This window comes from Herpailurus yagouaroundi, unplaced genomic scaffold, assembly GCF_014898765.1.
Source record: "Herpailurus yagouaroundi ecotype Mexico unplaced genomic scaffold, PumYag 183, whole genome shotgun sequence".
NCBI classification, from domain to species: Eukaryota; Metazoa; Chordata; class Mammalia; order Carnivora; family Felidae; genus Herpailurus; species Herpailurus yagouaroundi.
Genome location: NW_024412414.1, coordinates 18,353,512 through 18,367,883, shown reverse-complemented (window position 1 = coordinate 18,367,883; position 14,372 = coordinate 18,353,512).

The window sequence follows — 14,372 nt, the reverse complement described above, 5'->3', positions numbered from 1 at the left end:
GAACAAAGACCTCAAGCAGGAAAAAGAAACACGCAAAGAAGTTTTAGTTTGAGAAAAAGTAGCAGGCATTTCCTAGAAATAGCTCTGACCCAAACCCAGCCAGAGCAGATTCAAGTGGAAGGATATAAACAGAAATCACACCCGGACTGCTATAATTAAACTTAACTAGATTTTAGAGGAAATTCTTCTTTGTGAAAAGCAAAGAATCTCCAGAGTGGTTCATTCGTCCTAAGCACTCAAGAAAACAATTATCAAATTTGTGGTTTGCAGGTTGAAATCTTTTTCAAATCCAATCAGTCAGCGTAAAAATAAAACTTTAAAAATCCGTTTTACGAATGCTGAAATAAGATTCGTGCGGAGGTCATGGCGGTTCAACTGTATTAGATATTTCCTGTGACTGGAGTCTCCACCCAACACGCGTCTTGAATAATCATCAAGTTCAGTACAGCTTTTGTCATTGTTTTCGTCTTAACACTTTGTATGTTATTAATACCTTTATCAATATTTTATCTTTTTACTTTATGTCTGATTGTACTATTCATACCTAGGAACGTGGACCCCTGATAACTTTAAGAGGATTAAGGTAGAGGAAATTGGCTTTATTAGTTTGGATTTGTTTTATTAGTATTCTACAGTTTGATTAAAATGAGAAAGTCAAGAGAGTGCTATTTACCAAGCAGAGTAAAAACAACATAAAATGAAATAAACTGAGCCTCCATGTATTATTGATAAAACACAAAGACATTTCTACGGCATCATTGTAAGTACAAAGGTCCTTGTGTGAGACAATAAAGGAGAACAAAGACATTTTTTTCCCCAGACTGTTTTTAGTTTCTTTGCAGATACCTTTAGTTAACTGAAGGGCATACTTTTTCTTTAAAAGGAATTTAGAGAGGAAGGTACCAAAATATACCAGACAACTATATTGAAATATTTACCATTTGTTGATTTGGGACATAGAGTGAATGACAGATTTCAGCATAATATTTGCAGAGGGAGAAAGAGAATTTTCCATGAGCATCTAGAATGTTGTTTTGCTTGGGTTTATGCAGAAAATACATCTGAGAAAAATGAAAATTAATCTTGGAGAGGGGGAGAATTCCTCTGAGAATATAACCATATAATGTCAACAGAATTTTTCAAGTGGTTAGCAGTAAAGAAATAAGATTGTTGATGGATTTTTTTTTTCAATCTACCTTTTGCAAAAGTGAGTTGCGCTTTTAGATGACAAAATGGGTGTGGTCCTGCCTGAGTATTTAAAATATACATGATCTGGTGTGCATGTTTGCATATGTTTCTCTTGTCTTCTCATCTTCTCCCCCACCCCTCCATGGTTTGATAAATTCAGTTGCTGGTTATAGATTTGGAGATGTTCCCTGTAAAAGCCATTTTGAGTAAAGGCATATGATTATCTAAAATCATTGGCATGCCAAAGAACAATAAGTGGAAAGAAACTAATTGGAAGTTTCACTTTTTCGTTTTCTTTCTTCCTTTCTTCCTTTCTTTCTTCCTTTTCTGCCCTTGAATTTAAAGTCTGTGAGTTCTAGCACATGGAACAAGGAACCCGTTCATTGTTTGCATGGAAAATGTAATAACAGGGAAGGTCAACCGATATAGAAGCTTTCCCATACGAGACAATGGTCTTAAAAACGGGGGAAAGTGAATTCATGTTCAATGGGACTTAAAAGAATGCTTATTTGATGGGAAGAGTTTAGATCATTGGAGGCCTAGAAACACCAGTTCTGAGGAGAACAGGACCAAGCACTCTGGATATGAAATCAAAGCTATTTAAGAAGACTGCTAAAGCCGTCTTGCAGAATCATGAAGGAGCCTTCATTTGTCATCAGAAACCCTGTGTGTGAAGGAAGGCAGGCTCTGCCCCTGAACACCTGGGTGATCGTGCACAGATGGGTCTCAGTTTTCTCATCTATATAATGGATATTATTATCTGTGAATCAAAAATATACCTCACCTAGCATGCTGCCTGGTGCATAAATCTTATAGGAAAGGAAGTTGCTATTATTTCTAAACTTGATATCACCAGAACTTCTTCAACTGTGCCAGAACTGTAGCTTTTATGATTGTGTCACTGTTAAACATCCTGGCTTCATTTCTGTGGAAAAGGTAGAATTGGATTTTATATTTCAGGTAAATTCAGCAACATCATCTTTTGTCACCCCCCCCACCCCCAGTCTCGATTTACCTGTCGTGTCCCCCTCCCTTCACTACGCAGACAAAATGTGCAAAACTCTGGGTCAACGTACTAAAATCGGTTTGGGAATATTTACAGACTTTCAGCCTAGCCCAATCTCCGTGCACAAACACAATTTCTATAAATTCACTCTTCCTGATATACTTGTGAGATGTGGATAGGCAAAAATCTTTCATTTTGAATGTTACAATCCTAGTTTAAATGGTCTTTTAAACTTTCTAAAATAGTAATAATTTGAAAAATATTTCGAATATTCAAAAAAGTGTATATATATGTATATATGTGTTATATATACATATATATGTATATATACATATATACATATGTATACACACATATATATGTGTGTGTGTATATATATATATATATATATATATATATATACACACATATGTAGTACTGTCTTTCATCAGGTCCTAATACTTTGCTATATTTATTTCAAGTTTTTCAGAAAATAAAACTTGACAGATTTATTTAGAGCCCAATCTCAACATTTTCCACAGTAACCACTATTCTGAATTTTAGGTTTATCATTCTCAAGCAGATATCGATCCTATTACTACATATCTAAGTGTCCATAAATTTGAGGCACAATTCTTGAGTGTTTTAAGTTTTACAAAAGCAGCATTTTACTTTCTATATTATACCCATGACTGTTTTCAATATTTTGAGATTTATCCATATTGCTACATGCCATGTCATTCGTTTTCATTACTGTATCATATTTTATTTCATGGATGGGGTGAAATTCATTGGCGTGTTCTTTGGTTAACAAGTATTTCATTTATTCCAGCTTTTCACTGTACCAAGGATGATGTGAACATTCTTGTACCTATCTTCCAGTGAACACGCACTAGAGTTTCTCTGGTAGACATTTCTAGAAGTGGGGTTGCAGGCAACAAGGGAGGGGAATGTGCTCTCAATTGTACCATTGATTGCAAAGTTGCTCTTCAGAATGGCTGTGACCTCTACACTCTTCCCCATACACTCCCATCCGTGATATATGGTCACCCTAATCCTCCTCATCTGTCCTCTTGATATTGTCAGATTTCTTAGTTTTTTGAAAACTTGGTAAGCCGAAAATAGATTTTAAATTTGTATTATCCTGGTTATCATGGAGATCAGCCCTTTTTAATAGGCTTATTGGCCATTCATGTTTTCTTTCATATCTGTGAGCTGTGAGATTTGGAATCACACCTGTGTCTTTTTTTTTTCCTTGTCTATGAACTTTTATTCCTTGCTGATTTTAGGAGTTCTTCATATATTCTGAATGATAATCATTTGTTATATGTGTTGCGATTTCTTTTCTGGACAGTCTGTGTTTTATCACTGTGCATGGATTTTTTAAATTTTGAAAATGAGGGTTTTTTTCTTCTCATGTTTTATTTTTAAAATTCTTCTCAACTCTGAGGTCATAAAAATGTGTTCCTTTCATATGTAAGTATCTGATCCAACTGGACTTTTTGATGAGAAGTCGCTACAGGATTGCCGCTGGTTTTCTAACGGGTAACCATCTTTCCAGATGACCGAATAATCCCTCTTTCCCTCCCATCAATACAGATGCTCTCTACTTATCTCTTCTATTTTATGCCACAGTATGGCACTAAAGCTATGTTTACTAAAGCCTTATTGTTATAGCTTTGTAATCATGCTAGATCCCTATGCAGTATGCTCCTCCCATCCTACCATTGATATTGCCTTCAAAACTATTTCGATACCCATGTTGCTTTGCTCACCCAAATGAATTACAGGTAACTGTAATTAACAATGTGAATTATTGCGGCGCCTGGGTGGCTCAGTAGGCTGAGCATCCGACTTCGGCTCAGGTCACGATCTCACGGTTTGTGGGTTCGAGCCCCGCGTCGGGCTCTGTGCTGACAGCTCAGAGCCTGGAGCCTGCTTCAGATTCTGTGTCTCCCTCTCTCTCTCTCTGCCCCTCTCCCACTCATGCTCTGTCTCTCTCTGTCTCTCAAAAATAAATAAATGTTAAGAAAAATTTTTTTTAAAAACCTGTGAATTATTAACTTCCACCAATAGCTGTTGGGATTTTGCTTGTATTCCAGCCATTTCATAATTTGGGAAGAACTGGCAACTTTATGTCATTGACACTTTCTGTCCACATCCTTGAATATCTCTTCTTTTGTTCAGGTCTTCCTTTATGTCCTTGATAATTGTGTGAGTTGGGATTCATTGAATTAGAGAAAGCAGAAAACCTAAAATAACAGAAACTGAAACAAAAGCGTTTATTTTTCCCTCTCACATAAATGAAATCTGGAGGTGGTCAGTCCAGGGCAAGTGTGGCAGCCCTACTGTCACCCGGGCCCCAGGCTTCTTCTAATTTTCTGCGGCAATCCTAGCACATGGCTTTGTCTTCAAAGTTATCTTGTCATCTATTGGCTTCTGGAGCTCCAAATGTCTCATGTATACCGGTCAGAAAGGCGAGAAGGCAACACAGCTTGATCTGTCTGTCACCCTTTAAGGAGCCTTTCCAGAAGGGACACCCAGTAACTTACCTTACGTGCTGCTAGCAAGAATATAGTCTCCCGTCTCTACTCGAGTGCAAGGGGGACTGGAAAATGTGCTCTTGTAACCCGACCTCTTGCTCCCCACAGTAATACAAGAGCCTTTATTCATGAGTAAAAAAGTACAGATGTTAATAAGGAAAAAAAAAAAGATAGATATTAATGGTCTCTGTCACGTGACCTTGCACACAATGTCTACGTTTTGTAGATTTGTTTGTAGGTACCTTACGTTTTTGCTACCCTTATGACTCTGTGCCTTTGTAATAAATTGATAAGACTCATATATAGGAATATTTTTGCATTTTTTTGTGTTTATCTTTGATCTAGCAATATTAGAGAACTGTTATTTATTCTAACAGCTTGCCAATGGTTTGTATTTAGACAGTTGTTATGTACTGAATTGTGGCCCCTGCCTACAAATCCATATGCCAAAGTCCTAATTCCTGGGATGGGCGTACCTTGTTTTCTTGTGCTTTGCCTTAGGATATTGCATTTGTTACATATTGAAGGTTTGTGGCAAGCCCGTCTTGAGCACGTCTGTCTGCGCCAGTTTTTCAACATTTACTCACTTTATGTCTCTGCGCCACATCTGGGGAATGTTTGTAGTGTTTCAAACATTGTCATTATTATTGTATTTGTTAAGTGATGTGTGATCAGTGATTTCTAACTTTTGTGGTTGTTTGGGGACAGCACAAACCACACCCATGTAAGATGGCAGGCAATCTATGAATGTTGTATGTGTTCTCACTACACCACCAACTGGCCTTCCCCATCTCTCCCTCTTCTCACGCCTCCCCATTCCCTGAGGCAAAGCAGTATTGAAATTAGGCTAGTTAATAACCTTATAATGGTGAAACAAAGAGTCCCATGTCTCTCCTTTTAAATCACAAGCTAGGAATGATTAAGCTTCGTAAGGAAGATGGGTCTTAAAAGCCAAGATAGGCAGAACGCTAAGCCTTTTGAAGGAAACAGTTCACCAAGTTGTGAATGCCAAGGCACAGTTCTTGAAGGAAATTAAAAGTGCTTCTCCACGGGGCGCCTGGGTGGCTCAGTTGGCTAAGTGTCCGACTTCAGCTCAGGTCACCATCTCGCGGCCAGTGAGTTCGAGCCCCGCGTCGGGCTCTGTGCTGACAGCTCAGAGCCTGGAGCCTGTTTCAGATTCTGTGTCTCCCTCTCTCTCTGACCCACCCCGTTCATGTTCTGTCTCTCTCTGTCTCAAAAATAAAAATATAAAATGTTAAAAAAAATTAATTAATTAAAAGTGCTTCTTCAGTGAACGCACGGATGATAAGAAAGGGAAATAGCCTTCATGCCAATGTGGAGACAGTGTGAGTGGTCTGCATAGAAGACCAAACCAGCCCCACCCCTCCCTTAAACCGAAGCCTGATCCAAAGCAAAGCCCCTGACTCTCTTTAATTCTATGAGGACTGAGAGAGGTGAGGAAACTGCAGAAGAAAAGTGTGAGGCTAGCAGAGGTTGGTTGTTGATGTTTAAAAAAACCATCTCTGGGGCGCCTGAGTGGCTCAGTTGGTTGAGCGTCCGACTTCGGCTCAGGTCATGATCTCGCGGTCCGTGGGTTCGAGCCTGCGTCAGGCTCTGTGCTGACCGCTCAGAGCCTAGATCCTGTTTCCGATTCTGTGTCTCCCTCTCTCTCTGACCCTCCCCCGTTCATACTCTGTCTCTCTGTCTCATAAATAAATGTTAAAAAAAAAAATTTTTTTTAAAAAGCCATCTCCAAAACATAGAAGTGCATAGTGAAGCAGCAGGTGTTGGTGTAGAAGCTGCAGTAAGTTCTCCAGGATATTTAGCTAGGATAATTCATGAAGGTAGCTACACTAAAAAAAAAAAAAGATTTTCGGTGTAGACAAAACAGCCTTCTATTTGAAGAAGATACCATCTTGGGCCTTTATAGGCAGAGAGGAGATGTTAATGCCTGGATTTAAAGCTTAGGGCAGACTGACTCTCTGGTTGGGGTCTAACACATCTGGTGACTTTAAGTTGAAGACACTGCTCCTGCTGGGGAACGTACCCGAGGGATACAGGAGTGCTGACGCATAGGGACACATGTACCCCGATGTTTATAGCAGCGCTTTCAACAGTAGCCACATCATGGAAAGAGCATAAATGTCCATCAGCTGATGAATGGATAGAGAAGATGTGGTTTATATATACAATGGAATATTACTTGGCAGTGAGAAAGAATGAAATCCGGCCATTTGCAGCAATGTGGATGGAACTGGAGGGTGTCATGCGAAGTGAAATAAACCAGGCAGAGAAAGACAGATACCATATGTTTTTTTACTCATGTGGATCTTGAGAAACTTAACAGAAGACCATGGGGGAAGGGAAGGGGGAAAAAGTTACAGAGAGGGAGGGAGGCAAACCGTAAGAGACACTTAAGGACTGAGAACGAACTAAGGGTAGATGGGGGTGGGGGAGAGGGGAAAGTGGGCGATGGGCAGGGCGGAGGGCACTTGTTGGGATGAGCACTGGGTGTTGTATGGAAACCAATTTGACAATAAATTATATTTTTTTAAAAAGTTGAAGACAGTGCTCATTTACCATTTCAAAAATCCTGAGATCCCTAATAACTACCCCAAATCTACTCTGCCTGTGCTTGTAAGTGGAACAACACAGCCTAGATGACAGCACATCTGTTTACAACTGGATTTCCTGAATCTCGTAACCCCGCTGTTGAGACCACTTGGTCAGGAAAAAAGATTCCTTTCAAATATGACTGCTCGTTGACAATGCACCTGGCCACCCAGTGGGATTAATGTTCTTATGCCTGCAAACACCACATTCATTCTGCAGCCCATGGATCAAGGAGCCATTTGGACTTGCCGTACATATTTCATAAATACATTTTGTAAGGCTATATTTGCCATAGTGATTCCTCTCACGGATCTGGGTAAAGTTAACTGAAAACCTTCCAGAAATGATTCACCAAACCTAGATGCCATTGAGAACATTTGTGATTCATGGGAAGAGGTCAACATATCAGCATGAATAGTAATTTGGAAGAAGTTGGCTCCAACCCTCATGGACGACTTTGAAGGGTTCAAGACTTCGGTGGAGAAAGTGACTTGCAGATGTGGTAAAAATAGGAGAACTAGAATTAGGAGTGAAGCCTGAAGATGGGACCGAATTGCTGCAACCTTGTGATCAAACTTGGATGGATAAGGTGTTGCTTCTTATGGATGGAGAAGGAAAGTGGTTTTTTGAGATGGAATCTGTTCCTCGTGAAGATGCTGTGAAGCTTGTTGAAATGACAACAAAGACTTTAGAGTATTAAATCAACTTCATTTATAAAGCAGTGGCAACATTTGAAATAATCGACTTCAATTTCGAAAGAAGTTCAAACACTATCAAATAGCATCACATGCAACAGAGAAAATGTTTATGAAAGGAAGAGTCAATCAGTGCAGCAAACTTCGCTGTTGTCCTATTTTAAGGAATTGCCACAGTAGCCCCATTCTTCAGCACCCACCACCCTGATCAGTCAGCAGCCATCAACATTGAGGCAAAACACTCCACCAGGAAGAGATTATGATTTGCTAACTACTCAGTCAATAGTTAGCATTTTTTTGCAATAAAGTATCTTTATATTAAAGTCTATACATTGTTTTTTAGACATAATTCTGTTGCATAAGTAATAGATTGCAGTATAGTGTAAATATAACTTTGATATGCACTGGAAAATCAAAAAGTGAATGTGATTCGTGTGGATGTGTTTTAAGGTGCTTGTCTGGAAGTCAACCTGCAATATTTTTGAGGTATGTCTATACCTCAGAATGTGACTGTACTTAGAAAGAGAACCTTTATAAGAGGTCATTAAGTTAAAATGAGATTCTTAGACCCTAATCCAATATGACTGTGTCCTTCTAAGAAGAGGACATTAGGAGTTCACTTATTCTTGAATTGTTTTACATTTGGTCATGGTAGGCCATAATTAGGGAAGCAAGAGGACACATACCTGTATTCATGGAGTTTATAATCTAGCTTTTAAAAAGGCTGCAGAGTCTGGACGGAAAGAAATCATCCAGAGCTCTGCTGTCCGATGAAAACACATGTGACTAGTTAAATTATAACTAATGAAAATTAAACTTAAAATTTCATTTATCTGGTGTACTTCAAGTGTTCAAGAGCCTCACATGGGTAGTGGCTACCATATTGGGCAATGCGGATGTCGAACATTTCCATCATCATCAAGGCTCTAGCAGAAAGCACCATTCTGGAGATTGACGTGCAGAATTAGTCAAGTGAATGGGTGAGAAGGGTCAATCTTAGAGGCCTCTTCAGAAAGCCACTCAAACACGCAAAAACCAAGGGTAGAGTAAACAACTGAGGAGTTTGTCCTGAGGTAAAATATAAAGGCTTGCCTAAAAACTAAAAGGAGCCACTAATGTCTTCCTCAGTCGTTGGATGAGAGACATTCAGTGCTATTCTGCAGCAGACGTGGGAGCTCCAGGAAATTTCCAAAAAGGAAGGATTTGGCCGGGAACATCTCCAACAGAGAAAAGTTCAATAATTGTGTGAAATCATTTGATGCTGACTTGGCCAAATTTCTGTGGTAATTTTGATCCTCACAAAATGTCAGTTATTTCACACACACACACAAATATTTGTAATGCATAATTTCAGCTACTCTGAACAATTTGCCAGCATTTCCCGTACTTTACCTTTGAATTTTATAAAATTCCAAGATATTTCGTGGTTACATCCAAAAGAAATTTAGGATGATTTTTTTCTATTTTTTCTAGGTCTTTTTCTTTTTTAACCATAGCTCTCATGAACTTGTAGTCCCCCATTCATTTCTCAAAATTGAGATGTCAGATCTGTTAACTCTCCTATCAAACAAATATTTGGCCCAAATATAATTACATACTAATAAAAATGAGAATAGCCCATTTGTGCTCACATTTAATAACAGTTGGAATGGTATGGGTTTTGAGAAGATGTGGATGACTGGGAAGTGAGATAAACTTTAAAATGAATCAGCAGAGAGCGTCAAAATAAAAGTCCTAAAACACAATAAAGCTCCCAACTTCAGTAACAGGAGCTTTCATTTTGAGATAGTTGGTCATGATAGGCAACAAACAATAAATATGACTTTCCCTCCCCCCGCAAAAGAACCTCCAGTATTTTCATCATTTAAAAATATTCTATATACATAAAAACAAAGTTCCTGAATACCCATAACTAAGGTCCCTCCATAGAAACTTTAGCAGGCATATTTTTGCCCTAAAAGATCTAAAATTAGGGCATCCTATTGAATTAAAAATCACTTCTGTCTTTCTTCCATCAAAATGGCCCAATCCAAAAATGAAAACAAAATGAGCAAACCTATCACTCATCCATCTGGGCCATGATAAATCCATACCAGGAGGTGTGAGATTTAAAAGTAAACTTAAAGCTTTACTTAATGTTAGGAGCAGAAATAGAAATTTAACTCCAGTTTTTTGATCCCAGATCCCTGTTGCAGCCTCATTCACTAGACTGGATGAACTTGTCATAGCAAGAATGCAATCAGGGTTCTATTTGGAAATGAAGACATCACAGTAGTAATTAGGGGTAAGCGATGACACAGAAATGAGCAAAAGGCTCCATCATTTTTAGAACTTTTATTGAAAACACAGTGATGGGTCTCATTTACACTAACAAGGCAATTTGCAATAATAAAAATGTATCACTATATATATTCACAGTTACATATAGAAATATTTATATATTCATAGTTGTAAATGAAAAAAAATTCAAACTCATGGTAAGTGTTTCATTGAAATTTGAAAGCAGGATTCAAAGGAAACAATTCAGTACAGATCAGGCAGGGAATTGTCCCTGGGTTGCAGTCTTGCATCTATTTCCATAACACAGTCAAGTTTCCTCGAAAAGAAAAATAAGTCGCTTTGGCTTTGTTGATCCACATTGTCACTTGAATACGTTAGGCAATTCATTAAATGTGGCCAGTGTGAACTAATGAATTCTAAATCGCAGAACGTCTTGAGAGAAATAATTTACTCTAGACACTCAGTCAAAAGGCTTATACAATAAAAACAGTTGAACTAAAATATCTACTAGACGTTCTTTGGAAACCTGGTTCGTATGTTGGGATGGCTGTAGTTCGGTGGCGCTTATTCTCACTGTTTCTGACAGGGACTCATCTGTCTTAGGAAACTTTGGAGTTCTGATTTATGAGCCCCGCTTCCAGGTCTCCATGTCTAGAAAATGTTGAGGGCCGCAGCTGAAGTACCACTGTACGGGAGGCCTTGCTTTGGTACTGAGAAACACCTGTTTCTAAGTTCCTGACAAATAATCTGAGCAGAGAAGCACCAGGCCTTACCTTTGTTTCTTCTGATAATCTGTACGTAAATAATCCTCTTTGCCTAAACTGATCTCTTTGGTTTGAAAGCATCTTCATCTGTACTCTGGGCTCTTTAGTGTGTGAATTTTTGTTTTTCCATCATCAAGGCCAGCTGCTTTCTGGAACCTACCCCTGTAAAGTGAATACAAACACTAGGATGACTTACAAGTAAGGTACTAACTGTCAACACTAAAATATATGCTATTCAAATGCCTCTGCACAGAGCTTGGCAAACTTTTTCTGCAAAGAACACGACAGTTAATATTTTAGGCTTGGCTGGACATGTGGTCTCTATCACAATCATCAGCTCTACGGCTATAGCACAAGACCAGCCCTCGATGATATACAAATGTACGTACAGGACAGTTTTTCGATAAAACTTTGTGTATGGACGCTGAAACTTGAATTTCATACAGTTTTTATGTGTCATGAAATAGTCCTCTTTCGATGTTTTTCAACCGTTTATTGATGTGAAAACCAGGCTGAGTTTGCTGTCCAATAACACAGCAGCCCCGATTCAAACTCACAGGCTGTAGTTGGTGCGCCCCTTCTTAAAAAGTTTTCCCCGAGCGGTTTAAGGATTGTTCCTGAAGTTTCTTCTACCATGTGATTAATTATTCTGGCATATGTTTTTAAGTAGGAAAAGAAAAACTTGTGCTTAATAATCTGAATTGTCTCGAGGAAAATAGTGGGATCAGACTGAAAGCATCTTAACGCATATTGGCCTATCCAGGAGGCTCTGGCCCTGTCTGTGTAGCAGTAACTATTCCGACTGATTTTCTTCTTCCTGGAAACATACTTCCAAACCTCTTTTGTACTTAGTTAGTTTTGTTGCCACAGCAAGCCTAGCCTTACTGATGCCATCTTTTCTCTCAACTTGAACGCTTAGTAGAGTGTATAGAACGTAATGGGTGTTGAAGAGGTATTTATTGATTGCTGATAAATAGCAATCTTAGTAGTTAGGCATGTTATAATAACATATTGTATATCACTAAAATATTTTATTAAAATCTATTTGTGATATATGACCAGGCTTCACAAATTGTACACATGGATTGAGAAGAAAGATAGAAACCCTGTTCTAGTGGGATTAGTGGGTCCACGTGTACTACAGTGTTGTGCTCATTCTTGTGCAATGTGAACATTTGTTGGGTTGCTACTCTGTGCCAGGGATATAGATATAAATCATTTGTGACAAATTTAATTACAATTTTCTGAGCCTCACCCTTCAAGATTAAGATGGGCAAACCACAACCATCCAAAGAAGAGAAATCAAGAGTATTCAGGCTAGGAAGGGTTATGAAAAGCATGTGTCACCTATGTTTTAAAAAAAATGTACTTTGTGCCCAAATCCGTGTGAGTGGTGAGAATACTCAGATGAGTAAACTGTTCTCCTGCTCTTGAGAAATGGGGAATTTAAGGCAGATGGACATGGGGCCATGCTATGTAAAAGGTGTATATGTAAAGCTCTGTGAGTACAGGATGAAGAGTAAATGGCAATTCCTGGGACTCCAAAGGGTAGCGTTTGAGCTGAGCCTGGAAAGACACATAAGTGTCACTTGACGGATAAAGAGAAAGTACTTGTTCAGTGTACCCAGGGGAAGGATATTGGGTGGAGTGTATGATGTAATAGGATAGGGTTCATGGGCAAGTAAATAGGCATAAGCAGAAGATGAGGAAATCTCAAATAGGCCATATCATGGAAATATTGGATGACACTCAGAAGGGACTGGACTTTTCCATTTGACACCATAGAACCACTAACAATTTGGGTAAGAAGGAAGTAACCTGGAAGGTTATATTTCTAAAAAATGAATAAGAAAATTTCAGCTGCTACAAGTGCTACAAAGACAGTATAAAGACATATCAAATCATATGTGATATGTGTGGACTGGGGCAGGAATAGGGGTGGGAATGCTATTTTAGATGGTAGCCAAAGAAGACCTCTCTAAGGAGGTGAGGTTGAGCTGAAACATGAAAGATTAGAAGCTCATTCCACAAGACCAGGAAGAGCGACAAATACAAAGGCCCTAAGCCAGGATGGAGCTGGGCTTGTAGGAGGTTCAGAAAGAAAGAGGGCTGGTGAGGCTAGACTGTAGTGAGAGAAGGCAGGAGTAGTAGAGCATGGGGCAGAAAAGAGAGTTTGGCATATTAAGATACTCTCTCTCATGTAAGAAGTATGAACTTTTTTTGCTAAGTGCAGTGGGATGACTTTTGAGGGTTTTTTGACTACCACTCCAGCAACTGTGGAGAAAGGAGATTGTAAGTTGGCTAGGGTGCTAGTTGAGCATCTGCTGGGGAGACTGTGAAGTAGTCCTGACTCCAGATGAGAGTCTCTGGAAAAGAACTGGAAAGAACTAGATTTCATGGGCATCTATTTGGAGGAAACACCGAGAGCGTTTGTTAGTACTTGGTTGTGAGAGCGGGGATAAGGAAGGAATCAAATATTCCTCCTAGCTTTTCAATCATCAAGTAGGGGAAAGATAGCACTTTCTGAAATGGAAACAAGCAGGGTGGGGGAGATTCACAAAGGGAAAGAGAATCCTGATTACCCATGCGAAGTTTGATATTCCTATTAACTGTCCAAAAAGAGATGTTGAGTAGACAGACCTGAATATCAGAGTTTTAAAAAGTCAAAGCTAGAGATACGAATTTGAGAGTCATTTAATACATTAATTATAATGAATGCCTCAGAAATTTATGAGGTCCTCTAGAACAAAGTAGAGATAGAACAGAGGTGAAGCCTAGGGCTGAACCCATAGGGCATTTCAACAGTCAGAGGTTAAATGAACTGATGAGGAGGAACAAAAGACCTGAAAAGAATTCAGTAGAGGAGACAGAAAACCAAGTGAGTGCTGCTTTGGGGAAAAAAATAAAAACACAATGGAAGAGAGTGCTTTGAGAAGGAAGGGAGGAACCCATCTTTCCAATGGTGCTTAAGAAGTCAAATAAAAAGAGATCAGAAAACTGACCATTGGATTTCTCCATGCAAAGGTCATGGTCGCCTTGGCAAGAGCCAGTGTTGATGGATATAAAAACAAGAAACAAAAGTAGGGCAAAGGAAAGGATGACTATAAATGACTCCCAAGAAGTTTCATTGGAAGGAAGTAAAGCAATACAGTTGTAGGTAGAGGAGAATCTAGGAACAAGGAATGTGGATTAAGAAGGTTGATGCTGGGGCGCCTGGGTGGCGCAGTCGGTTAAGCGTCCGACTTCAGCCAGGTCACGATCTCGCGGTCCGTGAGTTCGAGCCCCGCGTCGGGCTCTGGGCTGA